At 47.7% G+C, this 26,202-nt stretch overlaps 1 long non-coding RNA gene across 1 annotated transcript in view; it reads left to right on the forward strand.

Annotated features, from left to right (window-relative positions):
• Positions 1-981: 981 nt before the first annotated feature.
• Positions 982-26,202, forward strand: part of LOC134924753 (uncharacterized) — a 40,570-nt gene continuing 15,349 nt past the window's right edge. Inside the window, exons 1-2 of the long non-coding RNA XR_010177515.1 lie at positions 982-1,288; positions 16,327-16,480. This is a non-coding gene — a long non-coding RNA (uncharacterized LOC134924753). The remainder of the gene's footprint in view (positions 1,289-16,326; positions 16,481-26,202) is intronic.

The raw sequence follows: 26,202 nt of genomic DNA on the forward strand, positions 1-26,202 counted from the left end.
GTGACGTCTCACCCAGCTGCTGCAGCCAGCGGGAGCGACGAAAAACTCCTGGCCAGCCGCAGGAGCTGCGCTGGCCGGGAGTTATTCCTCAAATACAAATACATATTCCTCAAATACAAATACTAAATTTAGCACAGCTACGATCAACTCGGAATGCCCCCCTATGGGGGAGTGTATTTTAGCTTAGCATGGCTGCGATCGCTTGTGCAGCCCTGCTAAACTAAAAAAATTTCACACAAATCAAGACCAGTCCTATACCTACTTATCCTGTGCGATGATCCCTGCGATGCTGAAGCTGCTTCTGACGTCAGACATCCGCCCTCCATTGTTCTGGACACGCCTGCGTTTTCCAATCCACTTCCAGAAAACGTCCGCCAACACTGTGGAGACGCCCAGGTCCGACTTCTTCCTGTCAATCTTCTTAGCGGTCCGCTCTGCGACCACTTTGTTCTCTAGACGCGACGTAACCCGGTGACCCCTTTCACCAGGCAACGTCGCGCATGCGCACTGCGGCCGCCGCGCATGCGTATTCTGCACCCGTTCGCACCACATCGATAAACCGCTGCGTGCAAACGGGTCGGAATGACCCCCTTTATCCTGTCACACAAACTGCCAGCAGCCATCCTCCCAGGCCCCGCCTCCTCAAGCCTCGGTACTCTCACCTGTCAGTGAGATCTGCCACAGCGCCGTGCAGGCAGTGCACTGGCCGCCCCTCCCCTTTCCTCCAGAGTCCACTCTCTCCTTCACTCGGGTCCTGACTGAGCCTGACACACACAAGCTCCGCCCCCCAGACTGTACTACACGAGGATGGAGCTGCTGCTGATATTGCTGCATGGTGCTTGGTAAATTCTATAATAGGTCCATGATGAGCAGAATCGATTTATGATGTGTGTGCATACATCCCAACTTTAAAGGGGCAGGAAGAGGGACCCCTGCGCGGTGAAGCCGCGTGCGACCGGAAAAGGGAGCGTGGCCGGGCCAAGAAGGGGCATGACCTCGCCCAAGTGGGCGTGGCCGAGCGACACGGACCCGTTTTCGGTATTTTGGGGGCGTGCCCAGCGCTCCCCGAGCAGCTGGGCAGCCCCCTGCTCCCCTCCCAGCATTGAATAGATGCCGTGCGCACAGCATCTATTCAGTGATCACCGGCTGCTTTGCAGAGCAAAGCAGCGGGTGATCAAAGCCTCACCCAACTGCCCCCCCGCCCGCGGGACACTGCAACCCACGAGAGGGACAGCGGGACAGTGTCCGAATAGCGGGACTGTCCCGCTGAAATCGGGACAGTTTGGAGGTATGTGTGTGTGTGAGGTGTGTGTATGGGGGTGTGAGGTGTGTGTATGGGGGTGTGATGTGTGTGTATGGGAGTGTGAGGTGTGTGGGGGTGTGTATGGGGGTGTGAGGTGTGTGTACGGGGGTGTGAGGTGTGTAAAGGGTGTGAGGTGTGTGTGTATAGGGTGTGAGGTGTGTGTATGGGAGTGTGAGGTGTGTGTGGGTGTTATGTGTGTGTATGGGGTGTGTGTATGGGGGTGTGAGGTGTGTGTGTGTATGGGGGTGTGAGGTGTGTAAAGGGTGTGAGGTGTGTGTATGGGGTGTGAGGGGTGTGTATGGAAGTGTGAGGTGTGTGTGGGTGTGAGGTGTGTGTATGGGGGTGTGAGGTGTGTGTGTGCATCTGTATGGGGGTGAATGTGTTAATGGGCATTGGAATGTAGAAATTGTTGGGTTACTAAGTGCTGGATGGGGGTGAAGTTAATGGGGGCTGTGTAATGGTAGTATGGGTGCTGTGTGAGCGTAGTATGGGTGCTGTGTGAGTGTAGTATGGGTGCAGTGTAGTATGGGTGCCGCTGTGTGAGCATAGTTTGGGTGCTGTGTGACGTAGTATGGGTGCAGCTGTGTGACGTAGTATGGATGCTGCTGTGTGAGTGCAGTATGGGTGCTGCTGTGTCAGCATAGAATGGGTGCTACTGTGTGAGTGTAGTATGAGTGCCACTGTGTTAGCGTAGTATGGGTGCTGTGTAGTATGGGTGCCGCTGTGTGAGTGTAGTATGGGTGCTGTGTAGTATGGGATCCGCTGTGTGACGTAGTATGGGTGCCGCTGTGTGACGTAGTATGGGTGCCGCTGTGTGAGCGTAGTATGGGTGCTGTGTGACGTAGTATGGGTGCCGCTGTGTGACGTAGTATGGGTGCCGCTGTGTAAGAGTAGTATGGGTGCCACTGTGTGACGTAGTATGGGTGCCGCTGTGTGACGTAGTATGGGTGCCGCTGTGTGAGTGTAGTATGGGTGCCGCTATGTGAGCATAGTATGGGTGCTGCTGTGTGAGCGTAGTATAGGTGCTGTGTAGTATGGGTGCCGCTGTGTGAGCGTAGTATGGGTGCTGTGTAGTATGGGTGCAGCTGTGTGAGCGTAGTATGGGTGCTGTGTAGTATGGGTGCCGCTGTGTGAGTGTAGTATGGGTGCTGTGTAGTACGGGTGCCGCTGTGTGACGTAATATTAGTGCTGCTGTGTGAGTGTAGTATGGGTGCTGCTGTGTGAGCGTAGTATGGGTGCCGCTGTGTGAGCATAGTATGGGTGCTGTGTGACGTAGTACGGGTGCCGCTGTGTGAGCGTAGTATGGGTGCCGCTGTGTGAGAGTAGTATGGGTGCTGCTGTGTGAGTGTAGTATGGGTGCCGCTGTGTGAGAGTAGTATGGGTGCCGCAGTGTGACGTAGTATGGGTGCCGCTGTGTGACCTAGTATGGGTGCCGCTATGTGAGTGTAGTATGGGTGCTGCTGTGTGAGTGTAGTATGGGTGCTGCTGTGTGACGTAGTATGGGTGCCGCTGTGTGACGTAGTATGGGTGCTGCTGTGTGAGCGTAGTATGGGTGCTGTGTGACGTAGTATGGGTGCCGCTGTGTGACGTAGTATGGGTGCCGCTGTATGAGAGTAGTATGGGTGCCGCTGTGTGAGCGTAGTATGGGTGCCACTGTGTGAGAGTAGTATGGGTGCCTCTGTGTGAGAGTAGTATGGGTGCCGCTGTGTGAGAGTAGTATGAGTGCCGCTGTGTGAGTGTAGTATGGGTGCCGCTATGTGAGCGTAGTATGGGTGCTGCTGTGTGAGGGTAGTATAGGTGCTGTGTAGTACGGGTGCCGCTGTGTGACGTAATATTAGTGCTGCTGTATGAGTGTAGTATGGGTGCTGCTGTGTGAGCGTAGTATGGGTGCCGCTGTGTGAGCATAGTATGGGTGCTGTGTGACGTAGTATGGGTGCTGTGTGACGTAGTATGGGTGCCGCTGTGTGAGCGTAGTATGGGTGCCGCTGTGTGAGAGTAGTATGGGTGCTGCTGTGTGAGTGTAGTATGGGTGCCGCTGTGTGAGAGTAGTATGGGTGCCGCAGTGTGACGTAGTATGGGTGCCGCTGTGTGACCTAGTATGGGTGCCGCTATGTGAGTGTAGTATGGGTGCTGCTGTGTGAGTGTAGTATGGGTGCTGCTGTGTGACGTAGTATGGGTGCCGCTGTGTGACGTAGTATGGGTGCTGCTGTGTGAGCGTAGTATGGGTGCTGTGTGACGTAGTATGGGTGCCGCTGTGTGACGTAGTATGGGTGCCGCTGTATGAGAGTAGTATGGGTGCCGCTGTGTGAGCGTAGTATGGGTGCCACTGTGTGAGAGTAGTATGGGTGCCGCTGTGTGAGAGTAGTATGGGTGCCGCTGTGTGAGAGTAGTATGAGTGCCGCTGTGTGAGTGTAGTATGGGTGCCGCTATGTGAGCGTAGTATGGGTGCTGCTGTGTGAGGGTAGTATAGGTGCTGTGTAGTATGGGTGCCGCTGTGTGACGTAGTATGGGTGCTGTGTAGTATGGGTGCCGCTGTGTGAGCGTAGTATCGGTGCTGTGTAGTATGGGTGCCACTGTGTGAGCGTAGTATGGGTGCTGTGTAGTATGGGTGCCGCTGTGTGAGAGTAGTATGGGTGCCGTTGTGTGAGCGTAGTATGGGTGCTGTGTAGTATGGGTGCCGCTGTGTGAGTGTAGTCTGGGTGCTGTGTAGTATGGGTGCCGCTGTGTGAGCAAAGTATGGGTGCTGTGTAGTATGGGTGCCACTGTGTGAGCGTAGTATGGGTGCTGTGTAGGATGGGTGCCTCTGTGTGAGCGTAGTATGGGTGCTGTGTAGTATGGGTGCTGCTGTGTGAGCGTAGTATGGGTGCTGTGTAGTATGGGTGCCGCTGTGTGACGTAGTATGGGTGCTGCTGTGTGAGCGTAGTATGGGTGCCGCTGTTTGAGCGTAGTATAGGTGCTGTGTGACGTAGTATGGGTGCTGCTGTGTGACGTAGTATGGGTGCTGTGTGACGTAGTATGGGTGCCGCTGTGTGAGAGTAGTATGGGTGCCGCTGTGTGAGAGTAGTATTGGTGCTGCTGTGTGAGTGTAGTATGGGTGGTGCTGTGTGAGTGTAGTATGGGTGCCGCTGTGTAAGAGTAGTATTGGTGCTGCTGTGTGACGTAGTATGGGTGCTGAGTGACATAGTATGGGTGCCGCTGTGTGAGAGTAGTATGGGTGCCGCTATGTGAGTGTAGTATGGGTGCTGCTGTGTGAGTGTAGTATGGGTGCTGCTGTGTGAGAGTAGTATGGGTGCCGCTGTGTGACGTAGTATGGGTGCCGCTATGTGAGTGTAGTATGGGTGCCCCTGTGTGACATAGTATGGGTGACGATATGTGAGCATAGTATGGGTGCCGCTGTGTGTGTGTGATGTAGTATGGGTGCCGCTGTGTGATGTAGTATGGGTGCCTCTGTGTGACGTAGTATGGGTGCCAGTATGTGAGCATAGTATGGGTGCCGCTGTGTGTGTGTGACGTAGTATGGGTGCTGTGTGAGCATAGTATGGGTGCTGTGTGAGGTAGTATGGGTGCCGCTGTGTGATGTAGTATGGGTGCCGCTGTGTGATGTAGTATGGGTGCCGCTGTGTGACGTAGTATGGATGCCGCTGTGTGACGTAGTATAGGTGCTGTGTGACGTAGTTTGGGTGCTGTGTGAGCGTAGTATGGGTGCTGCTGTGTGAGCGTAGTATGGGTGCCGCTGTGTGACGTAGTATGGGTGCTGCTGTGTGAGTGTAGTTATGGGTGCCGCTGTGTGACGTAGTATGGGTGCTGTGTGACATAGTATAGGTGCTGCTCACTATTGGGTCTAGCTCTAATATCTTCTTTGTGTAGCTATTAATTAAGGTTAGGGCTCTCTTTTGAATATACAGTACTGTATATAGAGATGTCACATTCATGATATCACTTATACCCCTTTCAGACCGCCAGCTATGAACACGAGTTATTGGCACGTGAGCACGCATAACCCGTGTTCAGGTGCGGTCAAGGTAAAAATACCGGGTCAAGCAACCCGGTATTTCAACCCTGGTAGTGAGCAGGTTTGAACTCGGGTTCAACTCGGCTTGCTGTGCGGTGTGAACGGGAGCCGGGTTGATGCGACCTGTTCACGGTGTTTGTACGGGCGGCGCTTGGAGATCATGTGATCTCCGAGTGCCGCCACCGCCGCATCACCACTGATGTCACCAACCCGGCAACATACCAGGTTACAGGCAGCGGCAGCGGGGCGCCTGGGGCGGGTCGCACCCTGGGATTTTCCGTGTCAGGCTCCTGGGTGCGACCCACCTCAGGTTGTGTGAAAGGGGTATTAGTAACCCATAATTTCTTTAGTAGAGAGGTTTGAAATTCATATAATCACTAAGCGCCATTTTTTCCTTTTTTTTGTCAGGTTAAAAAGTATGGTTTCTTTTTGTTTGTAGAATTTCATATTACACTGTTGATACAGATGTAGCCACGCTCATCCATACTGCAGCTCGGCCACACGGGCACACAGGCCGCTCTGAGCTGCGGCTTAATACGCTGCTCATGTATTCCTATGGGTGCTTGAACTTAGACGCACACGTGCGTCCTAGTCTTGGGCACACTTGATTGCCGCAAATATGCCCAGCTGCAGGATGGATGACCGTGGCTACATCTGTATAAGTAAAGTGTGTAGGGGGTGGGGCAATTGATGGAAGGCTCTTGATACAACCCATGATGCAGGCCACACCCCCACACCACTTGTCATGCCCCCCTCATAACTAGTCACATCCCCTGTGGCAGCACACAATAGGCCTTTTATAAATTTCAGTTCCAGGCCCATGTGAACCTTAATCTGGCACTGCACGGAGGGGATAGAATATGCAAGCGTATTGATGGGCAGCTTTGAGCGCTGTTTTTAAAGGATTGTTGGTTGGTGGAGAGTTTTTATGGGTGAGTCAATGAGTTCCATTGGTGGAGAGCAGCAGGATAAAGGCCTAAGACCAATCTAGTCAGAAGCTGCAGCTACCTTGTACCAACTCTGACAGCTTTCATTCACACCGCCTGTCAGTGCTTGAGTAAGTGCTCAGGAAGGAGCTTACTGCTCTTTGACTAAATGGGAGAGGGTTATAACAAGTAACAAAAGTACTGAGGTGGTTTACCGTATATATTTTTTTATAATATTTAATACCTTATACAATTATTCTTCATCATGTGCTTTGGAATGTATGCTCTCATGAGCAGGGCCCTCTTACCTGTGCTTTTCCATCCCGTACTTATACTATCATCTACTCTTAACCCTTAAGTTCCATACACACTAGACGACGTTGCTCTGTGAGTGACATTGCCTAGTGTTTCCCCTCCCGGACCGGGACGATAGTTCAAATAGAGCATGCATGCACTGCCGACAGCGACGATCGTTGCTGACCCGCGGGGCCGCGCATTGATTGTTGCTGGCGGCATACACAGTTGCCGAGAAAATTAGTGATGTCGCTCAGGAAGGGGGAAAATGAGCTTGTTGCTCATTTTCTCGGCAAGTGTGTATGGGCCTTTAGTTTTTGCCGCCCTGCTGCTTATTTGCGAGTTATAACCGCTGATGAAGAAATGTTGGTAAACCATATCCTTGTCCTGCATTGTCTTGTACTGTTGGTCACTGTTTACTTGTTTTGCTCAGTTCATTATGTACTTTGATATAAATATAAATAAAGGTGTTCAGTATGAATTCTCGGCGGACGGGATGCCAGCGATCAGAATACCGACACCGGCATCCCGATATTTTAAATGCAGACGGGGGAAGTAAGTATGTTCCCCCCTTTCCCTTACCCCCTAAACCTAACCCTCCCTTCCCGCAGCCTAACCCTAACCTCCCCCTGGCGGTGCCTAAGCATAAGCTGGCCTGCCCCAGAGCCTAACCCTAACCCTCCCCCAATAGTGTCTAACTCTAACCTCCCCCCGGTGGTGCCTAACCTTAACTCCCCCCTCCCCGCCGCCTAACCCTAACCTCCCCCATCTGCAGCCTAACCCTAACCCCCCCCTCCCAGGTGGCACCTAAACCCCCTACACCCCCGACCCGGCCCTACCCCCAACCGGTCTGCTATACTTACGGACGGGATGCCGGCAGCCAGCATCTTAAGCACATCCCAAATAAATGATAATAATGTGCTGCAAATTAACTATGATGTCTATTTCTGCCACTGAATAACCAGTATATGTGACCGCTGAATGTTCCAGATCAGTGGTATCTAGTTATAATACAGTATAACAGTATATAAGGGTAAAGGAACACTATTCTCAGAAACAAGAACTGGATTTCTCAAGTAGGGATGTCAAAGTATTGTTATCTAAGCACTGTAAGCAATGCAGGGACAAACAGTGGATTATCATGGAAAGATTACTTCCATGTATTATGCCAAATGCTGATATAGAAACCATTTCTGATACATTAACAGTATATATATAGAGACTTCCGGTTCCAGCTCTGGCAGGGATGGCAGCAAGCTAGTGCCGCTCCTCTGTGCCTGCAGCTTCTCCTCCCGCTACCGCCAGACAAAGGGCACCGCCAGCCGAACCACCACCACCGCTAGCAGGGGGAAGCTCCCTAGAGTGCATGGAGAGGTTTCTTACCTTCTCCATGCCCAGTAAACAGCAGCGCCGCTGCCGAGATCAGAAGAGCCGCGTGTCCAAGATGGCGGCTCCGGCTTCTCCTCCAGCTTCCCCTGCTGTCTCCGACGCTGCCTCCAACCCTCCCTCTCCCCTGGCTACTGCTGTTGGGACACCTCATGACTCTTCCTGATTCCCACTGGCCAGCTATAGTGACACAGTGCGGGCTATTAAGTATGCAATGGCCCCTTTAATGCAGGAGCAGACTGAATCATTTAAACAAGCCCGGCAGGAAACTAATGCTAATATTATGCAGCTCACTCATAGGGGGTGATTCCGACCTGATCGCTAGCAAGCTACTTTTAGCACTGCTGTGATCAGGTAGTCACCGCCTACAGGGGAGGGGGATTTGCTGTACAGGGTTGTAAACCGCTGTGCAGAGAGCTGTTTGTGCAGTTTCTGCACAGCTCAGGACTTACTCACCCGCTGCGATGATCTTGTCTGGAGCTGACGTCAGGATCCCTCCCTGGAGACGGCTGGACATGCCTGCGTTCAGCCAGATACACCTTTAAAATGGTGAGTAGACACCCCCGGCCGACCTCTTCCTGTCAATCTTCTAGCATTTGCCAGTGCGAATGCTTTCTTTGTCCATTTTGTCGCTGCACGGCGATGGCTGTCTCTGGGCAGTGATGCGCCGGCGCATTGCGCCCGCGCGCATGCGCAGTTCTGACTCATTTGCGCGGCTGCGAAAAATTACAGCATGCGAACGGGTCGGAATAACCCCCATAGAGTGCATTCTACTAAGGTTACTTTGAGAGAGACTTTTCAGGATATTTTTACCCTTAAGCAACAATGGGGGTCATTCCAAGTTGATTGCTAGCTGCTTTCATTCGCTGCGCAGCGATGAGGCAAAAAAAGTCACTTCTGCGCATGCGTATGCGGCGCAATGCGCACGCGTGTCGTACTATTACAACGAACGATGTAGTTTCACACAGGATCTAGTGAAGTCTTTCCGTCGCACTGCTGGCCGCAGAGTGATTGACAGGAAGAGGGTGTTTCTGGGTGTGTTAAAAAAACGCAGGCGTGCCAGGAAAAACGCAGGCTGGCTGGCCGAACGCAGGGCGTGTTCGTGACGTCAAAACAGGAACTGAATAGTCTGAAGTGATTGCAAGCGCTGAGTAGGTCTGAAGCTACTCTGATACTGCACAAAATTATTTTGTAGCTGCTTTGCGATCCTTTCGTTCGCACTTCTGCCGGATAATTTGGAAAACTGGTCCAGGAGACATAATCTCCGTATTGTCGGACTGCCTGAATCTCTTAAAGGGGAAGCACTCACTCAATTCTTAACCACTACCCTGCTGGACTTATTGGATGTAAATGACTCTTGCTCAGACCTGGGGGTAAATTTACTAAGATGGGAGTTCTGTTTCAGATGGGATGTTGCCCATAGCAACCAATCAGATACCAGGTATGATCTTCTAGAAGGTGCTAGATAAATGAGAAGTAGGACCTGATTGGTTGCTATGGGCAACATCCCATCTGAAATAGAACTCCCATCTTAGTAAATTTACCCCCTGGTCGTGGAACGGGCGCACCGTATCGGCCCCACCCGTAACAACGCAGACTCCCACCTGCAAGTCACAATTTTCCGCTGCCTTAATTTCCTGCATCACGAGGCCATCTGGCAGGCCTCCAGGAAACGACGTCCTTTAATATGGGAAACCAACAAGCTCCTGATCTTCCAGGAGTATTCGGTTGAGGTCACTAGGGCACACAAGGCATTCTCCTCGGTTTGTGCGGACTTGGTGAAGTCTGGACATCGCTTTGCCCTTTTGTTTCCAGCCCGGCTGCGACTTTTTACTGGCTTCCACACGTGACTCCTCCACGTCTCCTTCCCGTTTTCGGCCTGATTCCTGTGATTGACCCGTATGACTTTGGTGTTCTTCTGTTGCTTACTACACTGTATATCTTGATAGCTTAGTGGTAAAACCGTGATTTATTCGTCTCCTTCTGTGGGTTTCTCCTCCCTCCTTTCTATTGGTTTCTTTCTACTTTCCATTTCTATTCCTCTCTGCTCTTTATATGGTATGTACTCCTTCCTTTCTTTCTTATTCTTCTACCCCCTTCATGTCTGCAAGGTCACCTGTCTCTGTTTTGTGCTGGTTCACTGCCTCCTCCCCCGTGCTGGTGCTTTCGCTTGTGCAGGCCCCACCCCTTCCTTACCTCCTTAATGTTATAGGATGGCTCCCTTAAAATTTGGCTCCTGGAATGTGGGTGGGATCCACTCACCTGTTGAAAGGACCAAGCTTTTTACTTATATCCGTAAACAAGGTATTGATGTGATTATGCTACAGGAAACACACTTGATGCCGCCTGAAGTTTTGAAATTAAATGTAATGGGTTATTCTGTGTTAACGGCAGCCTCTTTTAGGTCTAAGCGTGGAGTGGTTACCTTGGTTAGGAAGCAGCACTCCCCTACCCTCCACTCCTCTATTAGAGACCCTTTAGGTCGATATATAATATCTGAGGTTACTCTGGCACGTACTAAGTACGTACTCTGCAATCTTTATACCCCAAACACTTACTCTAAATGTTTTATGCAATGCATCATTGCTAAACTTGCCCCTTTCAGTGATTCCACTATTCTTATTGGTGGCGATTTTAATTTAGTGTCCTCCCATGTTATGGACCGGCAGCATCTACCACGTCACCCTCGCCCACTCCGTTCCTTAGGAGTTCCGCAACTGGCCTTGTAGCTCCAGTTAGCTGATGTTTGGAGGATTTTCTATCCTATTAACAAAGAGTATACGTGTTTGTCTGCGGCTTACGCCACCCTGTCACGTATTGACTATTTCCTATTATCTCATGCCTCCTTATCTAAGGTAGTTGATTCCACCATAGAATCTATCGGCTTGTCCGATCATGCATTGATTTGGTTCACGATTGCCTCTCCGATTGATTGTGGTATGTACAGACCGTGGCGTTTCCCGTCCTACCTGTCCAACTCTGTTGCCTTTCGTAATATGTTGATAGCTGGGTGGCGAGACTTTGCAGACAACAACGTGTTGCACGCTGATAAGCCGCAACTGTTTTGTCAGTCGGCTAAATCCGTGCTGCATGGGAATATTATGTTTCTAAACATAAAAGAGATTCTGCACATTTATACCAGCAGGCGAGGTCTGACCTAACTCAGGCCTTTCAAAATTTTAAATCTCATCCTTCTGTTCTTACTAGAGGGACCTATCAAAGAGCGAAGTGTCATTTTGAGGGGGTCTTAGACCAGTTAGCATCCAGACATGATTTTAAGAAACGGCCTTTGTTCCATAAGCATGGGAATAAATCAGGGAGACTCTTGTACAATTTACTTCGTACTCATGATACTCCCTCTTCTGTCCCTTTCTTGAAAAACAAAGATGGTACCCACATTCAGAAGAGTAAAGATATTGTGGATCTGCTGGGCTCTTTTTATGATGTGCTTTATTCCCACCCAAATATTGACCCCTCCATCAAAGAGGAATTTTGGTCTACTACTGCCTTACCCTCTTTGTCCCCTGATCAACAAACCCAACTTATTTCCCTGAAGAACTCCGTCAGGCTATCAAAAAATTAAAACCTGTGAAATCTCCTAGCCCCGATGGGTTCTCAGGTGAGTTTTACAAGCTCCTTGAGGCGGAAATTAGCCCCACGTTGCTTTTGGTTTTCAATGTCATTCTATTGGATAACACTGTTCCTAGTTATTTTAACTCGGCTATTATTAATGTTTTGCCCAAACCTGATCGTGACCCTGCAGATCCGGCTTCTTATAGACCAATATCGCTATTAGATGTTGACTATAAGTTGTTTATGAAAATTATGTCTGAATGGTTAAAATTGTTTTGCCTTCCCTTATAGATCCCGACCAGACCGGCTTCATATGGGGGCGCAATTCTGTAATTAATATTTGTAAGGTCATCTCAGTGATCCAGTCATTCACCTCTCATCCTGATTCTTGCCCTAAAGCTATAATTTCAATGGACGCCATGAAGGCGTTTGACTTGGTCACTTGGGATCATCTTTTCCACACCGTGGATAAGTTTGGCTTCCCCTCCCGGTTTGTGTCCACCTTGCAGGCTCTGTATTCCTCTCCACTGACCCAAGTTTATAGCAATGGGTTACTCTCATCCCCCTTTACTGTACAACGTGGTACGCGACAGGGATGTCCCATGTCACCCCTTTTATTCGCACTAGCTTTAGAACCTCTTGCCATAGCCTTGAGAGCCTTGCAGAGTTTCAGGGGTATACGTGTCAGTATGGTTGAACTCAAACTTTCATTATTTGCAGATGACATGTTGTTATTCGTCTCCGATCCCCGTTCTTCCCTCCCTGCCATCTTGCAATTACTAGCTGATTTTGGTTCCTTTGCAGGGTATAAAATAAATATACACAAGTCTGAACTTATGCCCCTAGGTCCTCATGATTCTTCCCTTTTACAACATACCTCCTATTCTCAGTTCTGTATTTCCTCTCAGCAGTTTAAATATCTAGGTATCCACATTCCTTCTTCCCTCTCCCTGTTATATAATTTAAATTTTTCTCAGGTCTTCTCCCAGATTTCCCATTTACTGACGAATTGGAAACTCTTGCCTCTCTCTTCGTTTGGCCGCATAGCTGTAATAAAAAGTGTGGTATTTCCTAAGCTCTCCTATCCCATCGAAATGCTCCCCATATCCCTTTCTACACCTACAATTGAAAAAGACTGTGGAATCTCAGAGATATGCGCAATTAGCTTTCCAAAAGTGGATGTCACCACACCCACAAAAAAACTGTATACAAAATTTGAACAAAGGAAAAAATACTCGTATAAGCGCTTAATGAAAGAAAGATAAAGTATACATTCCTTATATGTTATGTAATGTGTGTCCTTATTCCTTATAGCCGTCTCCCGTCCGCGGTGATCTTGAACAGTAGGCTCAACTAGGACTCTAAACTTTAGCAAAGCGAATTTTGAAAAGATGAGGGTATTTTTCAGGGATACTGAATGGGAAGGTTTGTTTTTAGGAAAAAAATACTACGGAGAAATGGGAAGTACTAAAATTCCTGCTAGCTAAAAATACACTCAAATTTATTCCTACGAGCAGCAAAAAAAGGAATAAAAATCATAAACCGATGTGGCTTAACAAAAAGATAAAGGAATTTATGGGCAAGAAAAGGAGAGCATTTAAAAAATACAAATCTGACGGGGAAACAGAGTCATTTCAGCACTATAAGGAATGTAACAAAATTTGCAAAAAGGAAATAAGAGCGGCTAGAGTAGAAACTGAAAAACTAGTAGCAAAGGAAAGCAAAGTGAATCCCAAAAAATTATTTAAATACATTAATAGCAAAAGATTAAAGAAGGAGAGTATAGGCCCTTTAAAAGATAAGTTGGGAGTCTTAAGCCAAAATGATAATGACATAGCGGACACACTAAATTAGTTTTTTTCAACAGTATTTACTAGAGAGGACCCAATTCACGGACTAACACATAATCTCAATAATGAGAATATCCCACTGATAGGTACTTATTTATGCGAGGAAGTAGTCTGTGACCGATTAAAACATTTAAAGATTAATAAGTCACCAGGTCCCGATGGTATTCACCCAAGGTTCTAATGGAGCTTCACTCTGAACTTGCAAAACCGCTATTTTGATCTTTAAGGATTCAGTAATATCAGGTATGGTTCCCAAAGACTGGCGTATAGCGGAAGTAGTGCCTATATTCAAAAAGGGAAGTAAGGCTGAACTAGGTAATTATAGACCAGTTAGTCTTACATCTATAGTGGGGAAAGTATTGGAAGGCATTCAAAGAGATAGTATTCAGAAGTTCCTTGAAGTCAATAAGGTCATTAAAAGGAATCAACATGGGTTTATGAAGGACAGATTCTGTCAAACCAATTTACTTGGCTTTTATGAAACAGTAAGTGCAAACCTAGATCAGGGTAAAGAGGTGGATGTAATCTTTTTAGATTTTGCCAAAGCATTCGACACTGTACCACACATGAGACTTATCTACAAGCTACAAGAATCAGGGCTAGGAAGCACAATATGCACTTGGGTCAAAAACTGGTTAGATAATAGGGAGCAGCGCGTTGTGGTTAATGGATCTTTTTCAACTTGGACTGAAGTGCTAAGTGCCGCAAGGCTCAGTATTAGGACCGCTATTGTTCAATATTTTCATTAACGACCTAACAGAAGGTCTAGAGAGCATGGTGTCAATTTTTGCAGATGATACCAAATTGTGTAAAGTTATAAATGCGGAGGGGGATGCTGAGTCGCTTCAGAACGACTTAGTTAAATTAGAAGCTTGGGCAGCGAAATGGAGAATGCGCTTCAATACAGACAAGTGTAAGGTAATGCACTGTGGTAACAAGAACAAAAATAACACCTACCTACTAAATGGGGTAAAATTAGGGGATTCTGTACTGGAAAAGGACTTAGGTGTCCTCATAGATAGCAAACTAAGCAGTAGTACCCAAAGTAGGACTGCAGCAAAGAAGGCTAATAAGATATTAGCATGCATAAAATGGGGAATTGATGCTAGGGACGAGAGTATTATACTCCCGTTATATAAATCACTTGTGAGGCCACACCTTGAATACTGTGTACAATTCTGGGCACCTTACTACAAAAAGGATATCCTGGAGCTAGAAAAGGTTCAAAGGCGGGTGACCAAACTAATTAAGGGTATGGAGACGCTGGAATACGAGGAAAGGCTTGCAAGACTAGGCATGTTTACACTGGAAAAGAGGAGATTAAGAGGGGACATGATCAACATTTACAAATATATAAGGGGACATTATACAGATCTTGCGCAGGACCTTTTTTTGGTTAGATCAACACAGAGAACTCGTGGACACTCGCTCAGGTTAGAGGAGAGGAGATTCCGCACAATACGGCGTAAAGGCTTTTTTACGGTAAGGACGATACGTGTTTGGAATTCCCTGCCTGGGGGAGTTGTAATGGCAGACTTGGTCAACACCTTTAAGAATGGGTTAGATAAATTCCTAATGGATAAGGATATCCAGGGTTACGGGGCATAGTCACGCACTATGGTTATTATAAAAAAGAGGGGTAAAACGTAACGGCAGTCATCAACTTCAGTCAAAATTTTATACCAAATAATCCTGCATAGGAGACCACAAATAGGTTGAACTCGATGGACAATTGTCTTTTTTCAACCTTAGATACTATGTTACTATGTTACTATGTGCTCTCAGATCCAGCAGATATAAAAAGACAAATATAACAAACAAATGTGTAGAATTGTCTTATAACAATTTGATTCTATACAGCCCACTGGACCCCAAGGAGAAAGTGGTACAAGTCAGGAGAGCATACCCCAACTCACAATGAGGCCCCACCAAAAATGTGCATAGAGGTTTCTTTGTTTCCTTAAGCCCTCATGTGACCTTCAGCACAGAGAGTAGAAGGGGATGCGTACCCTACTCACTTATGAGCAAGTGAAATATATGCAACAAAAGGTTTCTTTTATCTGGGCAATTATTTTCACACTTTAGATGCGTACCACACTCAAAGGCCAAGTAGTGATATAAATCCTACCTGGGTTTCATTATCCACCATCCTAGGCAGTCATTCCGATCCAAAGACCACAGACATTAGAGACACATGATAGAGCCACTTATACACACTGTAATGTGTATAAGTGGCTCTATCATGGCATAATGTGTATAAGGGGCTCTACTATGACATAACATATATAAGCTGCTCTACTGTGGTGTAATGTGTATAAGGGATGCTACTGTGTGGTGTAACGTGTATAAGGGGCTCTACAGTGTGATGTAATGTGTATAAGAGGCACTACTGTGTGACATAACGTGTATAAGGTGTACTAATCTGTGGTGTAAAGTCACTAACGGACACTACTGTTTGGTGTAATATGAACTGGTACTATTCTGTGGCTGCGTCCTTCCCCATGAAGCCATGTCCCGGTATTTTTTGTGCGCGCCTTGGGTATGCACTGTCCCTGATTTAAATGTGGGGAAGGGGCCAAAGGAAATTGCTGCTCTGAGCTCCACAAGGTCTAGAACCCACTATATAAATGCAACAAGGAAAATACATTTGTAGTACATATTACATTAGTAAAGTATACAAGCTATGTTTTATGATGCGTTTAAATGTGAGAGGGCATTTTTGCCATTTCCGCCCGCTGATAATATGTGGTAATACTCTATTTAGCTAGTCCCCAAAAAAAAAAAAATTCTTCTTCTTCTTTATTTTTACAAAGGTATTTTTTCATTACACATATAATAAAATATTATAGTGTAAGCTTAATACGACCAACATTGAGCTATATGCAGGACCCATTATGTAATTTCTAACCTGTGGTGTAATGAAATCTGCTTTGTTACAATGGGTTAACATTCTGTAATGTTACATTTTTTCTAATCACTTAGCTGGAGCCTCATAAACGTGTCAGCAGTTCAATTTGATGGAAATGCACCTGCAATGGCCCTGCATAAATTACCACTCAACACAGTTACTGTAAAACAGAAACTTTCAGGACCTCACAAGTTTTGTCTTTTCATGTGTCTATAATAGAAACCTCATGTGAGTATGTGGTGCCTGCAATGTAATTGAATCATCACGCGGGCACAAGGGTTAGCTTTGTTGTGCTGGGACCTTTGGTTTAATTCTCACTATGTAGACAGGGGTTGATTCAGAACGGATGCTAATGCACAGCCGCTGCGACTTTGTACGCAGCAGCTGTGCTATAATATGCTAATGCTGAAGGAGGTGTCTTGTGCACATAGAGCCTAATTCAGATCTGATCGCTGGGCAGCGATTTTTGCTGTCCTGAGATCAGGTAGTCACCGCTTACAGGGGGAGGTTTTTTTTGTGTGTGCTGGTGTTGCGATCTCATGTGCTGGAGAACTGTTTGTGCGATGATTGGGGCTGGAGCTGACGTCACGAATCCTCCCACAAAACGACGGGTCCCTCCTGCGTTTTTCCGGACACTCCCCAGAGACTGTCAGTTGCCACCCACAAATGCCTATCAATCTTCTTGCGTTCGCCGGTGCGATCGGATTTCTCGCACTATCCCGTTGCTGACTGGCACTACCCGTCGATGTGGACCATCGCGCCTGTGCATTGCGGTACATATGCATGCGCAGTTCAGACCTGATCACCCGCTATGCGAAAACGCACAGCAGTGAGCAGGTCTGAATTAGGCCCATAGACGCCTCCTGCCATCTTCTCTGATCTACAGATGCATAAAAAAGGTTTTAATATTTAAATATGTAAAGATAATATTTAATGTCTTTGCAGCCTTTGCATATATATAGAAGTTCTGGTTTCCACCTCTGTTTTTTTTTTCTTTTTTCTTTTTTTAGACAAGCACTGCATATAATACAGGAGGGATGTTAATACACACACATACAGCACACCCTCCAACATGCCCCGTTCCATGAGGTACAAGTGGGGAGATGTATTCAAGGGCGTAGCTACCATAGGTGTAGGCAGTGCAGCTGCTATGGGGCCCAGAGATGAGAGGGGCCCTCCTTCCCTGTCAAAGTTACATGTGATATATACATTTTTCGCCATTGGGTGGTACGTAGGGGTCCTTTCAAACTTTTTCCTGGGGCCTGCAATATATCTACAGTAGGTATGCCCCTGGACCTGCTTATTGTAGTGTGGTATAAAATGAACTGGAGGGCATTTTAACGTTATATAATATGAACCGAGGCACTGCAAGGAGGCATAATATGAACGGGGAGCACTATATATCATAATGTGAATTGGGGGTACTGTGCAGCATAATGTGTACAGGCAGCTGTGAAATGTGACATAGGGTGAACTTAACCACTACTGCGATTCATAAAAGAAACTAGGGCACTACTATGGGGAATGACTATGGTTCTACTATGGTTCAGAAAATGAACTATGGCACTATTATAGGGCATAAAATTAACTGCTGCCTCTCTAGAAGCATGTTGCTATGGAGCCCACAAAGTTCTGGCTACGCCCCTGGATGTATTATAGCGGCACGGACCATGCCGCTATAGTACTTCCTGCTTCACCTAATTACCGAGGCGAAACAAGAAGCTACACCGACAAGATGTATTACCATCTTGTCTGCTGGAGAGGGGGCTTGGAAACCCCTTCCCCCTCTCGATCCTCATCTGAGCACACAGCGCATCAGTTTAGTTCTGATGTACTATGTGTCTCCCACTGGGCTCCACTGGGCATGTGCGAGATCTCCTATGTAGCCAGCGGTCGTAGTCTCAGACGGGAATCGCTGGAGGGGTGAGTTTTCATTCCTCCACTCCGGCAGACAAGATGATAATACATCTTGTCGATGTAGCTTCCCACTTCGCCTCGGTAAAGAGGCGAAGTAGGAAGCGTTATACCCGCGATATACGACACGTGCAGGTATAATACATTTACCCCTATGTACCTAATGGAATGGGTCATGTTGGACGGTATGATACAATCATCAAAATAAAATGTATATAAACTTTTACTTCTCATGCAATCCCTTATAATAGATGTATTCCAATGTCATCACATCAATGTTCATTAAGAAAATTTGTGTATTAAATTTAAACTGCAGGATATTGATTTAATGTGGTCACAGAGCTGGCTGATTTACTGTATAATGGGTGTAGAGTAGTGGTGGCTCCTACCTTTAAGGAGGAGGGAGGCTGCCGTGTGCCAGGTCCCGGGGAGAGGTGAGAGACGCTGCAGCTGCCAGCTGGGTCCTGGGGAGGGGAAAGAGCCACTGCTGCCATCCGGCGGGTCCTGGGCAGAGGAGAGAACAGCTGTTGCCACCGGGCGGGTCCACACATGCGCAGTCAAGCGGCTGCTTGACTGCACATGGGCAAACCCCCTGCTTTTAAGGACTGTTCGGCTGCAGTCCATAAAACCCGGGGTTTGTGCAGTCAAGCCACAGCTTGACTGCACATGCGCCGATCACTATAAGGCGATCGCAGCCCGATCTGGCAGTCCCAGAACAAGGAGACACCTCCCAATGGGACTGCCTGTACTGGTTTTGACAGGCAGGTAGAACTTCTAATAGAAATCATCACTGCCAGTCAATGTGTAGCCAGTGCAGTCACAGAATGCAACTGGCTCACTCCCTGTAGTGGCGAATTTTACTGGGGTCTGCAGTCCTACAGCCCACAGGTAAAATCCGCCACTGGTAGAGTGTGTGCTGCAAACGGGCCCCTGGATCAAAGGGGGCCCACACCATACATCCTGCACACATTGCATTGAATGATCTGCCTGTCCTGACAGCCGCCTGAACCATTATTCCAGCGGTTTCTGAAGAAATCACCAGAATACTCTGGCGCATGTGTTGTTGGCAGTATCAAGGGGGGAGGGGGCCTTTGAACATGTACTTTCTCCTATCTTAAAACTCCTCTGAGAGTTCTTTATATACTGTAAGTTACAGTTTGGAGTGAATTATCAGACATACAAGTATCCGCATTTGTAAACCATACCAAAAATATAGATATATAGCTACATATTATGATATATGAAGATCTCATTCGGTAAAGAACTGGTACTTTCTGTGGGAAAACTGACAGTTCTCTTATTCTCAGGTCTAGTTTTTATTGGATGTGATCTGTAGCCTAAATCAAGCAATGGGAATTGTACTCCACAATATATAGGACAATGCTTGTCCCTCAGCAATCACACGCTACATTTCTTAATACAAAAAGTTAATTCAAATAACGGGGGTAATTTTGATCTGATTGCAGCAGTAAATTTGTTAGCTAATGGGCAAAACCATGTGCACTGTAGGGGGTGCAGATATAACATTCGCAGAGAGAGTTAGATTTGGTGGGTTATATTTTTTCTGTGCAGGATAAAATTGAATTTTAAATACCTACTGGTAAATCCACTTCTCGTAGTCCTGAGGGGATTCTGGGAATCCATTTATTACCATAGGGTATAGAAGGGTCCACTAGGAGCCATGAGCACTTTAAGAAATTGATAGTGTGCGCTGGCTCCACCCTCTATGCCCCTCATACATTGAGAGACAGATAGATAAGGAAAGTGGTGAGATTATGAACCCGCACACACAAAACAAGAGGAAAGCCATGCTAACCAAACTTGAAATATGAACAGCAACAGCTGAACAAACTGGAATACTTAACCAAGTAACAATGCAGGAAGACGAAGCACCGGGCGGGCGTCCAGTATCCCCTACGGACTACGAGAAAAGGATTTACCAGTAGGTAATTAAAATCCTATTTTCTCTAACGTCCTAGGAGATACTAGGGAACCATTTAGTACCATGGGGAAGTACCAAAGCTCCCAAACCGGGTGGGAGAGTGCTGAGGTTACTGCAGAACTGATTGACCAAGCTGAAGGCCCTCAGAGGCCAAAGTATCAAACTTGTAAATCTTTGCAAACTTTTTCGAACCTGACCAAGTATCTGCCCGGCAGAGCTGTAAAGCCAAGACACCCCGAGCAGCCGCCCAAGAAGAACCCACCGACCTAGTAGAGTGGGCCTGTACAGATTTTGGAACCGTCAAGACTGCCATGGAATAAGCATGCTGGATAGTGAGCCTGATCCAGCGTGCAATAGAGGGATTTGAAGCAGGACACCCAATTTTATTGGGACCATAGAGAATGAACAGCGAGTCCGATTTCCTGTGACGAGCTGTCCTCTTTACATACACCTTCAAAACCCCCACAACATCCAACATCCAAAGGTGTCCGTAACAACCGGAACCACAATAGGTTGGTTGATGTGAAACCCAGACACCACCTTAGGAAGAAATTGCTGATGAGTTCTGAGTTCAGCTCTGTCCTCATGGAAAATTAGGTAGGGGCTCCAGTGAGACAATGTCCCTAGGTCCTACACATGTCTTGCTGAAGCCAAGGCCAACAGTGTGACGGTCTTCCACGTAAGGTACTTTACGTCTACCTCCTGTAACAGTTCAAACCAGTCTGATTGGAGGAACTGCAGCACCAAATTAAGATCCCAAGGTGCCGTGGGAGGCACAAAGGAAGGTTGGATGTGCAGAACACCTTTCAAGAACGTCTGGACCTCCAGGAGAGAAGCCAATTGTTTCTGAAAGAAAATAGACAAGGCCGAAATCTGTACTTTTATGGAACCTTGACTTAGGTCCACATCCACTCCCGACTGCAGAAAAAGCAGGAAACGTCCCAGATGAAATTCCACAGCAGAATATTGTCTGCTCTCACACCAAGAGACACATATTTCTTCCAAATATGGTGGTAATATATAGACGTTACCCCCTTCCTGGCTTGGATCATTGGGGGTAATTCCAAGTTGATCGCAGCAGGATTTTTTTCAGCAATTGGGCAAAACCATGTGCACTGCAGCGGAGGCAGATATAACATGTGCAGAGAGAGTTAGATTTGGGTGGGGTGTGTTCAATCTGCAATCTAAATTGCAGTGTAAAAATAAAACAGCCAGTATTTACCCTGCACAGAAATAAAATAACCCACCCAAATCTAACTCTTTCTGCACATGTTATATCTGCTTCCCCTGCAGTACACATAGTTTTGCCCAATTGCTAACAAAAATCCTGCTGCGATCAACTTGGAATTACCCCCATAGTCAGGATGACCTTTTCAGGAATCCCTCTCCTGGCTAGAATCAGCCGTTCAACTTCCATGCCGTTAAAAAGTACCTGCGGTAAGTCTTGATAGATTAATGGGCCCTGTTGCAGAAGATCCTCGCAAAGAGGTAGAGGCCACGGATCTTCGAGCAGCATCTCGAGAAGATCTGCATACCAGGCCCTTCGTGGCCAGTCCGGGACAATGAGAATTGCTTGAACCTTTTCCCTTTTTATTCTTTTTAGAATTCTTGAGATCAGCGGAAGTGGAGGAAACACGTACATCAGCTGGTAGACCCACGGAGTTGTCAGAGCCTCTACCGCCACTGCTTGTGGGTCCTTCGACCTGGATCAATACCGCTTGAGCTTCTTGTTGAGTCGAGAGGCCATCATGTCAATTTGTGGATAACCCCACCGACATGTCAACCACCGGAACACCTCCGGGTGAAGGCCCCACTCCCCCGGGTGCAGGTCGTGTCTGCTGAGGTAGTCTGATTCACAGTTGTCACTCCCGGAATGAAGACCACTGACAACGCTATGGCATGTTTTTCCGCCCAGAGGAGAATTCTTGACACCTCTGACTAGGGAGGCCAATCCCGGGCCGATTTTTCAATCCCGGGATTCGGGATTGAAAAAACGATCAATCCCGGGATTCCCGGGATCCCGGGATTGCAGTAGGGATCAGTGAAGAAGGGTGTAGGGAGCAGCGCTGGAGGGTAGGTAGTGGTGCGGGAGGGAGTAGGTAGCGGCGGGGAAGGGAGGGAGGGTGTAGGTAGCAGTGCAGGAGGGTGTAGGTAGCTGGGCGGGAGGGTGTAGGTAGCGGTGCGGAGGGTGTAGGTAGCTGGGCGGGAGGGTGTAGGTAGCGGTGCGGAGGGTGTAGGTAGCTGGGCGGGAGGGTGTAGGTAGCTGGGCGGGAGGGTGTAGGTAGCTGGGCGGGAGGATGTACAGTAGGTAGCGGGGAGGGTTGGTAGCGACGCGGGAGGGTGGGTGTAAGTACCACTTACTATTAGGTGGGCGCCAGCCATGGACACACTGAAAGCGGCGGCATTTCAAATGAAGCGCCGGCCGCCAGCCAACCAGAGCTGGCGGACCAGCAGCCAATCAGGGAAGCGGCCGCAGCAGTCACTCCTGATTGGCTGCCGCGGCAGCTTCCCTGATTGGCTGCCGGTCCGCCAGCTCTGATTGGCTGGCGGCCGGCGCCACATTTGAAGTGTCGCCGCGTTCAGCGTTCGTCTATGGCTGCCGCCCGCCTAATTGTAAGTAGTATTACTTACACACACTCCCTCCCGTGAATCCCGGGATTGGATGCTCCAATCCCGGGATTCAAATCCCGGCATTTTTGGGCCCAAATCCCGGGATCCCGCTGATCCCGATCCCGGGATTGGCCTCCCTACCTCTGACATTGCGGCTCTGCTTTTCGTTCCACCCTGTCAGTTTATGTACGTCACTGCCGTCACATAGTCCGACTGGACCTGAATGGCCTGATTCTGAAGAAGAGATGAGGCCTGCAGAAGGGCGTTGTATATAGCCCTGAGTTCCAGAATGTTTATCGGCAGGATGACTTCCTGACTTGACCATCTTCCCTGAAACTGCACCCCCTGGGTGACTGCGCCCCAACCTCTGAGGCTTGCGTCTGTGGTTAGCAGTATCCAATTCTGAATCCCGAACCTCTGACCCTCAACTAGGTGAGAAGTCTGTAGCCACCACAGAAGGGAGATCCTGGCTTTTGGCGACAGACGGATCCTCTGGTGCATGTGAAGATGCAATCCAGACCATTTGTCCAACAGATCCAGCTGGAAGGGCCTCGCATGAAACCTTCCGTACTAAATCACCTAATAAGAGGCCACCATTTTCCCCAGAAGGTGAATGCACAGCTGCACCGAGATCCGGGTTGGCTTCAGGACAGCCCGAACCATCGACTGGATTACCATTGCCTTTTCCAAGGGAAGGAACACTTTCTGAGACTCTGTATGCAGTATCATTCCCAGGAAAGAAAGCCTGTGTTGGTTCTAGGTGAGATTTTGGTAGGTTCAGAATCCACCTGTGATCCAGGAGTAGTCTGGTTGAGAGGCCAATACTGTCCAACAACCACTCCCTGGACGGTGCCTTTATCAGAAGATCGTCCAGGTATGGAATTATGGTCACTCCAGTTTGCGGAGCAGAAACATCATCTATGCCATCACTTTGGTGAACACCATTGGTGCGGTGGAGAGACCAAATGGCAGGGCCTGGAACTGGTAGTGACAGTCCTGCAGTGCAAACCGTAGATAAGCCTGATGAGGTGGCCAGATTGGAATATGAAGGTACGCATCCTTGATATCCAAAGACACTAGGAATTACCCCTCCTCTAGACCTGAGATCACCACTCTCAGAGACTCCATATTGAATTTGAACACTCGTAAGTATGGGTTCAATGACTAGAGGTTCAGAATCGGTTTTACCGAACCGTCCGGTTTTGGTACTACAAACAAGTTGGAATAGTACCCCTTGTTTTGCAGATGAGGTGGAACTGGAACAATGACCTGAGTCTTTACCAGTTTTTGAATGGTATCCTGTAAAGTTATACTTGCCTCTTGTGAAACTGGTAAGACTGATTTGAAGAATCTGTGAGGGGGGAGCTCCTGGAACCCTGTAGCCCTAGGATAATATGACCCAGGGATCCTGGCAGGAACTTGTGCAGATGTGACTGAAGAATTTTAGCCAGGCTCTCACCTGCTAGTCTTCCAGGCATCTCGGTCCACTGTCATGCTGAAGGTTTTGAGGAAGCAGAGCTTGAGCCCTGTTCCTGTGAACCGGCAGTTTGCTGGTTTACCTCTAGCACCTCTGGTGGCTGTAGAAGAACCTCAGGGCTTACCCCTAAACTTGGCAGTCCAAAAGGACTGTAAATTGGAACCTGAGTAGGCCTTCTTAGCTGGGGGAGCTGGAGAAGGAAGGTATGTGGACTTACCAGCAGTAGCTTTGGAGATCCATTTGTCTAGTTTATCTCCAAATAAGGCCTCACCTGTGAAAGGTAGGCCTTTCACGCCTTTCCTGAAGTCCCCATCCGCCGTCCACTGGCGTAGCCATAGACCCCTGCATGCAGACACTGCCATAGCCGTAGTGCGTGCACTAAGCAAGACTATTTCTTTTATGGCTTTCACCATAAAATTTGCAGAGCTCTGTATAGCAGGAACAAGATAACCTCCTCCTCACGCAAGGTGTCTAACCGTTCAGTGAGGTTACCTGACCATTTGGCAATGGCTCTAGTAATCCACCCACATGCTATAGCGGGGGGTCTCTGGGCCACCCCAGCAGCTGTACACAAGGATTTGAGCGTAGTTTAAATTTTACGATCAGCCGCGTCTCTTAGGGAGGCTGCACCCGGGACAGGCAATACATTTTTCCTTGAAAGCCTGGACATGCATCCACTATCGGTGGATTTTCCCATTTTTTTCCCATCCTCAGGAGGAAAAGGAGAGGATGATAACAACTGTTTAGGGATTTGAAATTTTCTATCAGGACTAACCCACGGTTCTTCAAACAGGGTATTAAGATCCTTTGACACAGGAAAAGTGGCTGAGGATTTATTTTTTATATTAAAATAAGATTCCTCACTCTCCTCTGTCACCTTATCAGGGATAATTAGAACTTCTCTGATAGCTTCTATGAGAGCCTCTATTCTCTGCAACAGAGTACCCTCCCCGACCTCTGAGTCCACCTCACCCTCCTCACTCCATATCGTGCAGTCATGTCGGCCAGTGTGTAGGGCCCTTTAGATATGGGTGTGGTGTGTTCAATCTGCAATCTAAATTGCAGTGTAAAAATAAAGCAGCCAGTATTTACCCTGCACAGAAACAAAATAACCCACCCAAATCTAACTCTCTCTGCACATGTTATATCTGCCTCCCCTGCAGTGCACATGGTTTTGGCCAACTGCTAACAAAGTTCCTGCTGCGATCAACTCAGAATTACCCCCATTGTTCTGTCTTTCATATCACTGCACGGGGTGTCTAGCGATATCTTCTATCGGCTCTGCAGCGGAAGCGCGCAAATCAGGCATACACACTGCACCAAGTAGGTGATTTTTGTAATGAAATGGCAAATTGTCCGGACATCGCTATACTGTGTACCCGGCCTAAATAAAGATAACATAGACGTTGCTGAGTGAGTACTATACCAGCGTGTGTAGCATATCTTGTATGTTATTGCACTGGGCATGCCCAGAAGGTGAACACTTGCAAATGCATGAATGGAGAGCCAATAATATTTGGCATGTACAGCAGATCTCCTCGACCAGAGAAACAGGACGGGGCTGGGACAGGGCTGTAAAGGGGTGCTCTAATGCAGACCGATTACAGTAAATGTTGTGTTTGCACAAATGAGAATCACGTAGTCATGCAGAAACATGTACTTGTGCCTTTAGGGGGTTTATCATGTGCACCTGCTCTGGGGCAGGTGCAACTACACACTGATGATGATGACCCATAGTACACCCTAGGCAAATATGTTGCTGAGGTTAGGGAGTGGGCTCCTCCAGTATATGGGTGAAAATATGCTGATTTTAGAATAATTTATGCTAGTTTTTCAGAAACTCTGGATCAGATGTATGTACGTACGCTTAGCCATCCAATGACTAATATATGAAATATAAAAGTCTAGTAACCTTCATTTACTTAAGCATTAAAATAGTTTACTGTATAGTCACAACATTCATTGTTCCAGTAAAAGTAATTAACCAATTTCTTCAACCGGTCTTAC

The sequence above is a fragment of the Pseudophryne corroboree genome, chromosome 1 (assembly GCF_028390025.1).
Source record: "Pseudophryne corroboree isolate aPseCor3 chromosome 1, aPseCor3.hap2, whole genome shotgun sequence".
NCBI lineage: Eukaryota > Metazoa > Chordata > Amphibia > Anura > Myobatrachidae > Pseudophryne > Pseudophryne corroboree.